At 40.6% G+C, this 14,048-nt stretch overlaps 2 protein-coding genes across 14 annotated transcripts in view; one reads left to right on the forward strand and one right to left on the reverse strand.

The window, feature by feature from the left end:
* LOC135981923 (myb/SANT-like DNA-binding domain-containing protein 2) overlaps positions 1-7,334 on the reverse strand; it is a 226,115-nt gene extending 218,781 nt beyond the window's left edge. The window contains exon 1 of the mRNA XM_065586907.1: positions 7,201-7,334. The gene's annotated coding sequence lies outside the window, so the exon portion shown is untranslated. The remainder of the gene's footprint in view (positions 1-7,200) is intronic.
* ARHGAP21 (Rho GTPase activating protein 21) overlaps positions 1-14,048 on the forward strand; it is a 198,831-nt gene that overhangs the window by 29,272 nt on the left and 155,511 nt on the right. The gene's annotated exons all lie outside the window — the stretch shown is intronic.

Raw genomic sequence — 14,048 nt, forward strand, 5'->3', positions numbered from 1 at the left:
AAAATTCATACTTCTGAGAGATGTAGCTAAGCCAACCTAAGCCCTGGTATAGATAGTGTTAGGTTGACAGAAGAATTATTCCATTGCTCACCGGTGTGGATTTACTACAGTGACAGGAAAAACCCCTTCGGTTGCTGTAGCAAATGTCTGTACTACAGTGGCATAGCTGCAGCGTCACAGCTGCACCATTGTCTCATGTAGTGTAGATGTACCTTCGTGTATGAATGACTTGGGAAATTTACTTGATACCTGCTAGGCAGAATGCTAAATGTATTACGCTGAGGCCAATGGAAAAACATGGTGATCAGTGGAAAGGTAGTAAGATAAAGCTAATGATTTGTTGCGAAACCTAGACTACCCCTCCCCGTTGCTGAGAAGTGTGAGAGTACAAGGATTCCTCCTAGGATATTGTGTGTCTACTGAAAAGAACTCCATTTTCATATTGGCTTTGGGCTGATAAACTTAAAGCTCCCACTTCAGTGCTTTTAGTTGCTGTAAGGCAGATGTTTCTTCTTTACCTACCCCATTACCTTTTGGATGGGAGGGTATGCGAGGGGGATTAATTTCTCCCAGCCGTTGAGGGGGAGGTGGTTTGTTACACTACTCTTCCCCTAGTTTCCATTTTTATATGTGTGGGGAGCCTTCTTGCTGAATAACCCTAGTAACTGCCTCTGCTCTCTTCTCCCTTTCTGAAGTAGCTGCTGTCTGAAATGGACATGATTCTTGTCGGTTTCACATCTGCAGGCCAGGAATAGCAAGGATGAAACTGACCAGACTGGTGTTAACTTCAGTTAGTTGCTGCTTTTTGACAAAGCTGTCAACATTATCAGAGAGCAGGTAGTGGGGCTATTCATAAAAAGATCCACAGCAGAATATGGAAATTTGTAGGCGTTACAGCATTGTATGTCTTATAGACTTGAGAGGTACAGCATTATGTTAGTATTAGATGTTGAAAGTTTTCTTCACTGTAAAAGTTACAACTTTTTGTTGTTAAAAGGAAAGCTTAATTTATGCAGAAACTGATGATTTAGCCCCTTATTCCCAAGCTGTCGCTACAATTTCCTACTTGCCATTGACAAGAGTTTGTGTATCTACCAGCAGTGAGAGCTTGTTTCTTATAGCTAAACCCGGAATGCGTGCTTTCTAGGATATGCTATTTAGATGGTTGTGAACCACTTCAGCCTTGACTTCAGAGACAGTGGCTCCTTCTGATTGTTTGTGCTATAATGTGCAAATGAATGGTAGCAAACAGTCCCTGCCCCAGAGAGCTTACAATTAAATAGGCAAGACAGATATCGGGTGGTGGAAGGTGAGTGGGGATATAACACAAGCAGAGTGAACAATGTGGTGGCAGCAAGTGACCTATTAATTCCACAAAACACTTGTTGGGTGTGGTGAGAATTAAAGGCAACAATTGTAAAGCTGAATAGAAGATATCATTTACACAAGTTATGCCTTCTCAGTGGGTCCAGTGGGCGGTTATTTAAGTCAGAAGCTTCAGGGTGCAATGCTTGTATGAAAAACATTTCACAGTTGAATTAGATGGGGGTGGTAGAAGAAAGGGTATGGGCCCTGGTATTGTAGGTCATAAACTATCCACAAAGCACACATGAATCCCATGAGACTTGGTTGTCATGCCATTATAAATCCAAAGTGCTCTCTTGTCTGACTAACATTTATCTCCCGTTCCTTAAATAATTTATCCAATAGGAACATGAGAACTGCCAAAGCAGATAAGACATCTGATCGCTCATGTCAGGGTCTTAAGCAGGATTATAATACAGTGGTAAAAATGTTTGGATCTGGCCTATCAAGGGTTTATACTATTGGTGACATTGGTGCAGCTGAAGTAGTGCTGAGAAAACAGGTAGATATGTTCCTATTATAGAAAAGGACTAGGATTAGAAAGAAATATCTATCATAGTTTGTTCCATAATCGTCTATTGTGGCAATTCTTGTACTTTCCTCTGAACCATTTGGTCTACTTTCAGAGACAGCATACCAGACTTACATGTCTAGTCTGCTATGGCTATTTCTCCTATTGAATAAGTAATTTTGAGACCTAGTAAATAACTGAATTTCAGAGAGAAGGAGTTTGATTTATAAGGGGGAGGGGGTTAGATATCCTGTGTAATAGGAGGGGAAATGGTGACACCATGCTAAATATCAGGCAACGAATATCAAAAGCAGCAAAAAAAAAGTTCATAAACTTGAAAAGATTTGGGGAAGTAACATGTTTGGCACTGATTCAAATGTGAATTTTTAATACTGGTGTCATGTCTGTTCACCTCTATGGAGCAGAGTCATGGAAATCTACAAGAGAAATTGGTAAAATGGTCAACTTGTTCCAAAGTAAATCCCTATGTGAAAGATCTTCAGAGTCCATTGGAAAGACTTCCTTGCAATATGTGAGATTCTGAGGAGAGCAAACTAATCTCAAATATGGTAAGAGGATGCTGATGAAGAAAATATTTGGGACATGCTTCCACCAACATGACCTCCATGTCCAGTGAGAACATGGACCCCACTTTGGAAGAGAAGGGGTGACCTAGAGAAACATTATGCAGAACAGGAGAGAAAGTAGCCACTCCATGAACATGACTCTCAGAAGCCCATACAGACCAGCACAAGACCAAAATAAATGGCAGGAACTGGTGGATGCCCTGTGCACCTGAGGGTATGGGAAAATGAAGAAATATGGAAAAAACCTAGTTGAGTAAAGAAATGGAATTCTCCACAGGAAATGTATCCAGAATAGGCTGTCCAGCTTCATTTAAAAATTAATCCATAAAATAACATTTCTCAGAATGTTAGAGAGAAGCTTTGGAAAACGATTATAAGACTCTGCAAAAACCATTTTTAATAAGAATGTGGCAGTTTACTTTGTGTTTGTGTACATATTGCATCATATATTTTATTTAATTTAAAATCTGGTTAAAACAGATTAGCAAAGATTCCTTCTCTCAGTCATCATTACATGTTGACTGAAACTACAGCTTATGTCATGAATTCGACATGTTTGCTTTTGGACTTGCTGGTTAAAACAGAGATGTGTTAGAATGGTAAATCTCATCAAACCTTCACAGAAGCATTAATTTGAATCTTCAGGCATATAGAGTCTATTTGAAATAGTTTCTTTTTGGAATAGTTATTTGTATGGTTTGATATGGTTTGTTCTTATTGGGCCTACTTACAAATTCAGGAAATCAGTTGGGGTGTGGGGCATATTTTTCCTCCTCCAAACAAAATGTTATCTGGAACATGTTACCCGAAATTGGGCCAGCTAGTAAGCTTAGGGAGGACTAATGCCCCACCAGAGTTTGGCAGAAAGCAGCACGTTTATTATATTGATAGCTAAGCTCAAAAGAAGAGGGAGTGGGGGTCACACTCACACTCGCATACTCACGCTCCCAGGAGAGGCACAGCACTGGAGATGTCAGGATTCTTCAAGGTAAGTGTATGAAGGTAAGCCTTCCCGAGGCATGATGGAATGCAGCATGGCGAACCATTGGCCAGGCGGTCCAGGCTAAGGGCCTTCATGGGAGGTACAAGCTTGTGAGTGCAGTCCTGAGCACATGGCCCCTTCCCCTTTTAAGGACCTGCTCCTCATGGCCTGCGACTAGAGATGACTTGGCCACGTCTGGTTGGTCACACTCCACCTCCGGCAGTGTCCAGGCAGCATCCATGCATTGGGTGTGTGAGTGCTGCCTAATTAGAGTCTCAGACACCTTTTCTACCTGGAAGCTCTAATGATCTTTCAGCAGTTCAACCAGCCCGTTCATCCCATAAGTATTCCAGGAGGGAGGGGGAGGGGGCAAGCCACTTCACAGGTATTCAGAGAGGGAGAGGAGACAAACAAAAAAAGGAGGGGGGAGAGTATCAGACCTTTTGAGTATACAGGTTATACATAGCATAGTTATACAGAGCATACAGATCACTGCTGCTTCTACAACAGACCTGTGTGTGTGTATCTGTATATCTATATATCTATATATCTATATCTAGATATAGATATAGTGCTCATGCACCTTGTATTCTGCTTTGACTCATATTTATAGCATGTCAATCATGGTAGTATCTAGGCATTTTTTTCTTGCTGGCTGATCTCACTGTCTAGTCATCGTTGTTGACTTTGATTCCCATCTGTCAGCTCAGCAGTGACAATAAAGTCGAATGAATTCTTTCCAACATTTTCTGTTTTGTACGAGGTTCATGGCTTTGTTCATCTTTAAACCTTTTTGTTCTATGTCACTCTTCACTTGTCTGTCCAACGCATCCTTGGTCTTCCTCTATTTCTAGTTCTTTGCAGTCTGGTATGTATTGCTAAGTGCGATATCCTTTCCTGGTCCATTCTTGGCACATGTCCAAACTAATGCAGTCACCTTTCTTGGATCTTCTTTAACAGTGTTTTCTTGTTACTTCATTTTTTATTTTCTGTAGTTTTTGAAACGGTCCGTATTCCCCTCAGTTCATTTCTGTAATCAATATCTTTCATTTATCAGCTTTCCTTATACTTCAGGATTCCGACTGGTACAGCATTATAGTCATAACAGTTTTCATATACTCTGATTTTCATTTTTATCAATGTCTTTAGCTTTCCAGATCTTGCATTCGGAAAACGGTAATAGCTGCTAGTCTGATTCTTCTTTTTGTCATCTTCACAATTCAAGTTCTTCAGTAGGCCTCCAAGATACACATTTTTTTCCCCGCTTCTTCTAGTTCTAGAGTAACTCTGAAGTTACTCTTTATCTCTTCCGCTTGTCTTCCAATTGCAGTAACTTTTTTGTCTTTTCTATGCTGATTTTTCAGTTCGAATTTTCTGCTTTCTAGGTATATCTTGTCAGTTATTCTCCAAGTCCTCCTTGGTCAATGCTGTGAGGTCAATATTGTCTGTCTTCTCATATAACATGACTCCTCTCATTTAATCTCTGTTACAGCCATTACTGCTTCCAGTAACAAGTGGAACAAATCTGGCAATAATATATATACTTGTCTCACTCCTACGGTTGTTCTAAACCAGGGGTAGGCAACCTTTCAGAAGTGGTGTGCTGAGTCTTCATTTATTCAAGGTTTCGTGTGCCGGTAATACATGTTAACGTTTTTTAGAAGGTCTCTCTATAAGTCTATTATATAACTAAACTATTGTTGTATGTAAAGTAAACAAGGTTTTCAAAATGTTTAAGATTTTAAATTAAATTAAAATGCTGATCTTACGCCGCCAGCCTGCTCAGCCCGCTTCCAGCCTGGGGTTCTGTTCACCTAGGCCTGCAGTGGGCTGAGCAGGGCGACTTGAGGTCAGGGCAGAGGGCTGGGGTGTGTGTGGAGGTGCAGGGCAGAAGGCTGGGTGTTGGGGTGGGGGGGACTCGAGGTCAGGGCAGAGGGCTGGGGGGTGTGAGGGTGCAGGGCAGAAGGCTGGGTGTTGGGGGAGGTCAGGGCAGAAGGCTGGGTGGGTGTTGCGGTGGGGGGGTTCAGGGCAGAGGGGTGGGGGTACAGGGCAGAAGGCTGGGGTGCTCGGCTCGTGGGGGTGCTCCCAGCCCCCTGCCCTGAGCGGCTCATGGCTGGGGGCTGGGAGGGATATGCCCTGTTCCACCCCCTTCCCCCAGGCCCGTCCCTACCTCTCTCTGCCTGCTCTACGGAGCTGTGTGCGGGCTGCCGCTCTTCCCCCTCCCACTCCCCCTCGCAAGGGCCATCGCGGGCAGGGAGAGGGAGGAGGAGGGGCAGAGGGGCCGGAATGCACCAATCTGTAGGGAGAAGCGGGGGAGGAGGGAAACTTGGCTGCTGCAGGACCAAGCTTCTGTCTCCTGTCCCTGCAGGGGAGAGCGGTGAGCGGGGGGCCTGAGTGGGGCGGGGGGCCGGGACCCTGCCAGGGCAGGAGGCAGAAGCTTGGTCCTGCCGCAGCTTTCCAGCTCCTCTGCCCCTCCTCCTCCTCCTCCTCCTCCTCTCACCGGGCAGGCAGCGTGCCATTCAGAATCGGCTCGCGTGCCGTGTTTGGCACGCGTGCCATAGGTTGCCGACCCCTGTTCTAAACCATTCTGTTGGCTTCTTGTCTACTCTCACTACGTTCATTGACTTGCTGTAGATGTTTTCAATCGGTTTCATCAATTTCTTGGATGCTATAGATTCTCAAGACCTGCCATAACCCTTTCTGCCAACTGCTATCAAATGTCTGAAGTCTATAAAGCTGTTGTAATGGGCTTGGTTGTGTTCTATGTACTACTTTGATATCTCTTACTACAAATAGCTGATCTGTTGTAATTTTGTCTGGGTGTAAACCTGGCTTACCTCTTAATTATCCTCTTCAATGTCTTGATGAATATTCTTCCTGGCACACTCACGAAGCTGATTTTTCTGTAGTACTTGCTCTTCCGTCTTTTTATTTATTTATTTAAGATTGGCACTATTGTTGGTTTTCCTCTCTTCACTTGGTGTTTGCTCTTGTTGGTAAATCTTGTCAAATAGCTTATGCATTGCCTTTACTGTGTGTTCCTCACTTGTTTGCAGCATCTCAGTGGGTATGTTATAATTTCCCACTATCTTTCTCTCTCCCAAACTTTCTATCAAGATCTTTACTAGTTTTCTAAGAATTCTGTTATATCTGCTCTTTTGTATGTACAGGGGAACTTCTTCAGAATCATTTAATCTGTTGTGTTCTCTTCAAAATATGTTTTCCATTACTTACTCTTTACTTGTATGCCCTTAATTATTTGCCCTTGCTTGTCTCACCACTGATATCAACTCATGTGTCCCACTCCTTTCTCTTATTTTGCAGTACAACCCCTGTCACCTTTCTCTGTGGGTATTTTTTCTGTTACTTTACATTGTTCACTTATGTAGTTTGTCTCTATTGGGTTTCTGTTTTATCTCTCTGATTAACCTGTTATACTCTGCTCTTAGACTTGCTTTTTCCATTTTATTTTCTTTAAGTTTCCTCTGTCACTCACCTGCAGGACTTTATCTGTTAGCCACCTTGGCTTCTTCTTTTTGGCCTTGTAGCCCAACGCTTGTTCAGCCACTCTGTCATAATTCCATTTTTTTCACACTGTTCCATATCTCTTCAGTGTTCACATGTTTCACCAGGGACATGATTTTTCCCTCCCCTCCCCACTTCTTTGTATTCTTTCCTAGTGTCTGGCTCATTCAGTTTATCCATGTCCTAGATCTTAGTTCTTGGCAGTCTTTTTGGTTGCGCTCATCCCAAACTTCATAGAAGTCAGTGCTGACATCAGTGACAAATGATCTGCACAACAATGCACTGAATTTCCATCTGTAATTCACAAATATGAAGTTCTGTCTTGCTCTTTGTTTGGCCATCTGGTGATTCAAGTCCACTTGCTCTGCAGATTTCTTCATTGAAATAGCATGTTCGTTGTTATGGGGTGAATTTAAAAGGTAGTACCTTTTGCATAATAGACAGATGCACCCGCAAAGCGTGGTTTGCTTGCAGTTGGTTCTGGTGACTCATTCAAGTCTCTCACCATTGGTACTAAGTAGTTGCATGCTTGCCGCAGCACCGCATGCTGGGTCTTCGTAACTAGGGTGGATAAAATTTTGTGACTTAAAATTTTTTTGTTGTTCTTGTTTTGTTTTAGTTGCTCATTTAGATGCTTCTCATTTTGTAGCCTTGTAGCCATGTTGCTAACAAGGATGTTTTATAATTTAGTTTTCTACTTGTTAGAAGAACTTCAGATTTTATATATATATTTTTTTCTACAAAGTTCTACATTTAATGTTTGACACCAAAAAAGACAAGTCCCAGGAACGCCAGTGTCCTGTTGTGAGAACAACGAAGTCAGAAACACAAAGCTCTGAAGTAAGTAGCTCATGCTGTATTTACGAGACTGCCTTCTGATACACTGAACTTTCGCAAGTCAAAGAATTTCAGCTTTCTTGACAGATTACCCTACTCTATTGGGGTTTACAGTGGCTGTACCTTTCCTCAATTAAGTGGATTAAAAAAAGACTAAATGTTCTTTAGAAACTATCTTGTGTGCAAGTATAGAAGGGTGGCATAATGTTCACAACAAACCTATTATATGTTCTGCAAGGTGGAGCCTGTTGACTTGTGTGACAAGCATGATGCCTTTTGGATGTCCACATTCATTTAAATATTTGACCAAAATTTTGTGTGTATATATAAAAAAATTCATTCTATCCCACATCTTTTGATTGTAAGCAACTAATTGTGACAAACAATGAAACTAATATTGCTAAAACGGGAGAACCTATGGCTGTTGTGCACTTTTTCAAAATTTGCTATCAGTTGTTCCACCCTAACAGATGCCTTAGCTATGGTTGGTGGGTCAGTGTGTGTCTGTATTTAGCTGCTTTTCTGTTTTGTTGCCTCCTCATAACTCCTCCTTCCTGTGTGTGTGCTTTCCTTCCCTTCCTCCTCTTCTCTTCTCTTCCCCCCCAACCTCCCCCCCCCCCCCAAAAAAACCCAATGAAAAAACAAAACCATAGTCAGACATCAAAAATTGATGCTTGGATTAGTAGTCTGATAGTTTTACTTGTCTTGACTGAATAGGACTTGAGGCAGAATGCACGCTACTGTGGGTAAATCAAGGGCCGTTGTGTCTGTGTCCTAACTCTAAATAGGAAACCTTCATTTTTAAAAGGACACCTTAAAAATATTGCTGCTTTCTGAATTCCTACAGTTACAAGTACACCTTTCATTGTATTGGAACAAAATGTTAAAGAAAAAATATTTTTACATGTGGTGTATTGGACAATACTTTTTTGTCGTCATTTTCCTTGTTACCCCATATAATGTAGTCAGTCAGTCAGTCAAATACACGGTGTGGGTCTTTCACTGTCAACAAGGGAGAGTAACAATCCTAAACATAGGAACATATGATTGTAAAACTACAACAGTTGGCTGGGTTTTCAGGGGTAGGTGTAGTACCTGAAACTAATTCTAGCTTCTCTTTTGCTGTTGACTAGATTCTTTGTTCATAGTGCCACTTTAAGTTTTTCCTCTCCCTTGCCATATCAGGGTTGTCTTGCTGTAGTATTATGTGTAGCTAATTATGCAAGATGCAGCGGTTGACTACAATTATAGTCTGTGCTGTTACTCTTTTTTCTCTCAGTAATCTTTTCTTTTAAGGCATAGTTTTTTCATTTTATTGGTGTACTTAGTATACTAAGAAGTATGTATTTATTTCATTAGGTTTATACCAAAAAGGGCACCTATGCAAGCTCTGGGAGCCCTTTCCATAAATTATGAAAACAAAACTAGATCTGCAGAACACCAGACTGTCCTCTCCCTCACACATTTGATTTTTCTCAAAGGCCCATCTCCACAGTGGCTTGTGTAAATATAAGTTGTGCAGTGTGCTCTGAAGGTTGATAGCCTTGGGCTATTTTGGACCAGTGTGGGGAAAGCCTGATAAAGGCTGAGGGCCCTTCATGGATAAAGTATATTTAAGTTATAGTTCCTGTCTAGAAAACGTCTGTGTGGAATGGATACTCTGATCCCCATTTTAATATCTTAGTCAAGTGCAAGGGTTGCAGAGAAAGGGAGGTACATTTTCCTGGTGGTGGTCCTGATCCAGTCTGAGTTTTAGTTTTGGTATTCCGGGAAAAGATTCGGTCATGTTGTTCCCCCCCCCCCCCCAAGCTTTAAAGGACTATCACTGAAATATGGTGAGGCGCATTGCTAGAAAATAGTTGTCATTGAGCTTCTCCATCATGATTTTTGCCAAAATGAAGCAAACAATAGCTGTAGAAACCATAATCTGGTATGGCTGTAGATTTAAAAAACAAAACAAAAGTATAACATGTTCTCTTGACGTGGCTTCTCCATTAGTGTTGCGAGTTTGTGGAAGCTGTACTTCAGATCAGCTTTTGGGATGCTCCAGATAGCGAATACCACAATCCTACATTGTAACATTTTATTGTATATAAACTTGGAGGCCAGTTGTCATTCTTTTGTTTCTCTCGAGAGTACAAAAAATATGGAGAGGGAAGGTAAGATGAAAATATAAACTGTGTTTTCTCAGATCTTTCATAATTATTAAAAAGATGAATCTGTATGCTGTGGTATCTGACTTTGACTTAAGGTGGTAAAGTTAAGCATCTGGGGAAGTGCTTGTGGGGCTGGAGCCTGAGTAGTTTGGTTGAAATCAATGGCACTATTTGGGGCAGTAAAGTTACACAGCTGCATAAGTATTTGCGAAATCAAGGCCTTAAATAGCACTTTTATGTATGGTGGTGCGGTGGGAGTACTCCTAAGATTTATGAATGAGTTCTGATGCAAGACAGTGGTTCTCAGCCAGGGGTACGTGTAGCCCTGGAGGTATGTAAAGGACTTCTGGGGGTATGTCAACTCATCTATATATTTTGCCTAGTTTTACAACAGACTATATAAAAAGTACTAGCAAAGTCAATGCAAACTAAAATTTCATACGGACAATGACTTGTTTATACTGATCTATGTACTATACATTAAATGTAAGTACAATATTTATTTATATTCCAGTTGATTTTACTTTCTCACTTTTACCATATAATTATAAAATAAGCAATTATTCAATAATAGTGTGTTGTGACACTTTTTTGTATTTTTATGTCTGATTTTGTAAACAAGTAATTTGTAAGTGAGGTGAAACTTGGGGTATGCAATACAAATCAGCCTCCTGAAAAGGGGTTACAGTAGTCTGGAAAGGTTGAGAGCCACTGATGTAATATGCCCTTCAGTTTGGGTTTTCATTGTAGACTTAAGTAGTCATCTGACAAAAAGGAAAAGTCTGTTCTTTTAGATTGTTTTGTCAATTATGAGTTATTTAGGCTTCTGCTGAAAACTTTGCTTTACATGCACTTTAAAAAAAAAAAAGTCTGTTTGTAAGTATCTTACTGGTAGCAGAATCCCTTGTATAGTGTCTCAAAATGTAGCCTTATATTGTTGTATCTGAAATGTAAACCCCATTCTATTTTGATTACTTCTGAAGAGTTGTTGATATTTTTGTTTAAATCCAGTAGTGTTAAATAGACGCTATTTAATATTATGTTAACAGTTAACTTGAGAATTAAAACATGTAAATTCTGAGCTTCATAAAAAATATTTTGAGCTATTTACCCACTGCCCCTGAGGTACAGAGTCTGTTGACTTCTGTTGGCTTTTTGCAATTGGAGCCAAGACGATATTTCTTCTTAGCACAAACCACTGAACGTTATCTTGGCTTCAGAGTGTAATACAAGTCTTGAGGAAGATATTTTTTTCTTAAGCCCAATGATGAAGCCTGGAACTGTAATGTGGTAGTGCTTCTAGTAGATGAAAAGGCCTGTCTTTAGTTTACCCATAGCTTTGTTTGTATCTTGCATGGGTTTTTTTGCTCTCACAAAATGCTTGTCTGTCATCCCATGGTGAGAAAATACAAGAGACTTTTTAAAATTCTGGTACAATACAAGCATTCAGTATCATGTGGAGTCTCTTTCATGCTTCAGATAATTGCCTATTATATAATGATAAATTTAGCCACCTGGAATGATATCTATAGCAGTTTCTAGGTTTTTGATCATTCAGAGCCAGATTAGAGTAGAATTTTGTTTTACAGAGTGTTTTTCATACTCTCTCTCTCAAAATGCTCTGTAATGAATTAAATTAATGAATGAAATACTGGTAGCAATGCAATAGCTCTAGGGTGCACTTTCAAAGGCTCAAATAGCAGTTTTATGCTCAGCTCCCATTGAAAGTTAAGCACCTAACTGCCATTTGTGACTTTGAAAATCCTCTCTGCAGACCATAGAGTAAGCAGCAACAGATTAGATATTAGAATTTACTGTGTTGTGAAAGCGTTGATCAGAAAACCTGGAGTTCTTCAAATAGAACTATATGGGTAGACACCTTCCCCAGTAATTTTATTTTTAAGATTAGGGTCTTAGTCTCTCCTCTTTCCCAAATTGCCATGGGAATTCCCTCTCCCCCTGCTTGAAATTCTGTGTCACACTCAGATTTACATGACCATATCATACTCAAAAGACTTTTTTTTTTTTTTACTACTACTAGAAACACTAGGCACTAATTTCAGTTTAAACTATTTTGAAAGGTTAAAGGAAAGCCTCAAGGTTCTTATGTATATTTGGAAACAATAGCTACAGAATTGTGTAGAAGCCTAGAGAGGAAGGGGAGTGGGTGAAGTTAATGCTTGGAAAGAAGGGTGTGTCTATCTGGAATAACTGTTATTGAGTATTGAAGAAAGGGCAGTTGGTGTGAACGTTGAGGGGGAGTGGTTGGATTGTTGGAATCTTGTGGTTTCTGCAAAGTGGGAACCACATCTTGTGTGATTCTATATAATGTTGGCTAGCTTGCCTTATACCTTCACAATATTGAATATACTTGGCGGTCTTGTGCTAATTGGAGTAAATATAAAGTTGCTGATAAACAGGTAATTAGTATTTAGTGATTATCAAAACATCTATGAATTTACCTTACACAAGGATTCATGCTTCTCTCAAAAGTGCAGAAAACTGCTTGCTTTCTTTGGGGTATGTTTTTTTTTTTTATTTTTTTTATTTGCTGTGCCACTGAATGAATATTGCTCAGAGGAAAAGGGCTTTGACTAAAACAGCGCATATTCTGTGCAACAGAGCAGCACTACATTTACAGTAAGAACTGAATGAGGGAGGTTATGGAGGGAAAGGACTACAGGCTGACACTACTGTGCAATCTCATTGGAAATCTGGCTTGAGCTAATTTAGAACAGAGAACTGAAATCACAGAAGGACAAAAATAGAAAAAGCGATTGAGGGAAATTGTGGAATCTTTCCATTGCTTAATCAGCTGACTACATCCCAATAGGGCATCAGCTGATCCCAGAACAGAAGGGAGAGGCTGGTAGAATGCAATCCTCAATTTCTCTTCTTCTACCAGTGAAGATTAAAGATACAGATTTCTATTCTAAATCTGTATTTGTGAAGAAGGCTATTTATTTATTTATTTATTTATTTATTTATTTAAGCAGGGGGATTAGTACATTTTGATTGGTTTGGTCAATACTCCACTAGGCTAGTTGCCAAGAAAACAAGTGAGTTGGTAAATTTTGTCAAAAAGGACCAGTACAAAGCAATGGTAGGCCTAACTAGTTACCAGACTGTGTTCTTGTGTTTTTACTTACCTCTTCTGCACCCTGTTGAGAAAAACAGTCCACGTGTCACTCGGGCAGGATGATGCTTCTGCTGGGTGCTGTGGCTGTGTCCTCTTTGGGGGCACAGTGTTTTGTCTAGGGCAGGCCTTCACACGGGGGGGGGGGGGGGCGATTTAAGATACGCAAATTCGCGTAGCTGAATTCGACCTATCGGAGCCGACTTACCCCGCTGTGAGGACAGCAGCAAAATCGACCTCCGTGGCTCCCCGTCGACGGCGCTTACTCCCACCTCCGCTGGTGGAGTAAGAGCGTTGATTCGGGGATCGATTGTCGCGTCCCGACGAGACGCGATAATTCGATCCCTGAGAGATCGATTTCTACCCGCCGATTCAGGCGGGTAGTGTAGACCTAGCCCTAGTCTCTGGCTAGTTAAATGTTTGATAAATTGTGGAGCTTTAACCCATTCTAACTTTGGGGATAGGGATGTGGAAGCTACAGTGTTTTCAACTGCCCCCCCCCCCCCCCCAGTGGATTACAATGTAGAAGTGAACTATATCACAAGATTTCAAGATTTCATTGTTAAGGTCTAGTTTTGTACGTTTGTTTGTGAACAAGAAATTCTGTACAGGACAAAAATAATGCTCTGGCATTTGGGTTCCCTACTTGGGTAACTTTAAAAATGCACAAGGTTCTTGAACAATGACCTTTTTTGATTTGTTCATAGAGATTTCCAAATGTAACTTTTAAAACTATTTTATTTTGCTTGAAACATGAACATTGGTGCAAATTTATTTTTTTAACTGAAGTGTTCAAACTGTAATGAGTAATGCAATGCTAATAATGCTCTCTCTGCAGGAGTTAAATAACATAAAAAATGCTGAAGTGCTGTTTATGCCTTTAATTTATGAGATTACAGATAGGGAATGTAGAATGCAGTTCCAAAGACTTAAATGAAACAGTGCTTTG

This window comes from Chrysemys picta, chromosome 2 (assembly GCF_011386835.1).
Source record: "Chrysemys picta bellii isolate R12L10 chromosome 2, ASM1138683v2, whole genome shotgun sequence".
Lineage (NCBI taxonomy): Eukaryota > Metazoa > Chordata > Testudines > Emydidae > Chrysemys > Chrysemys picta.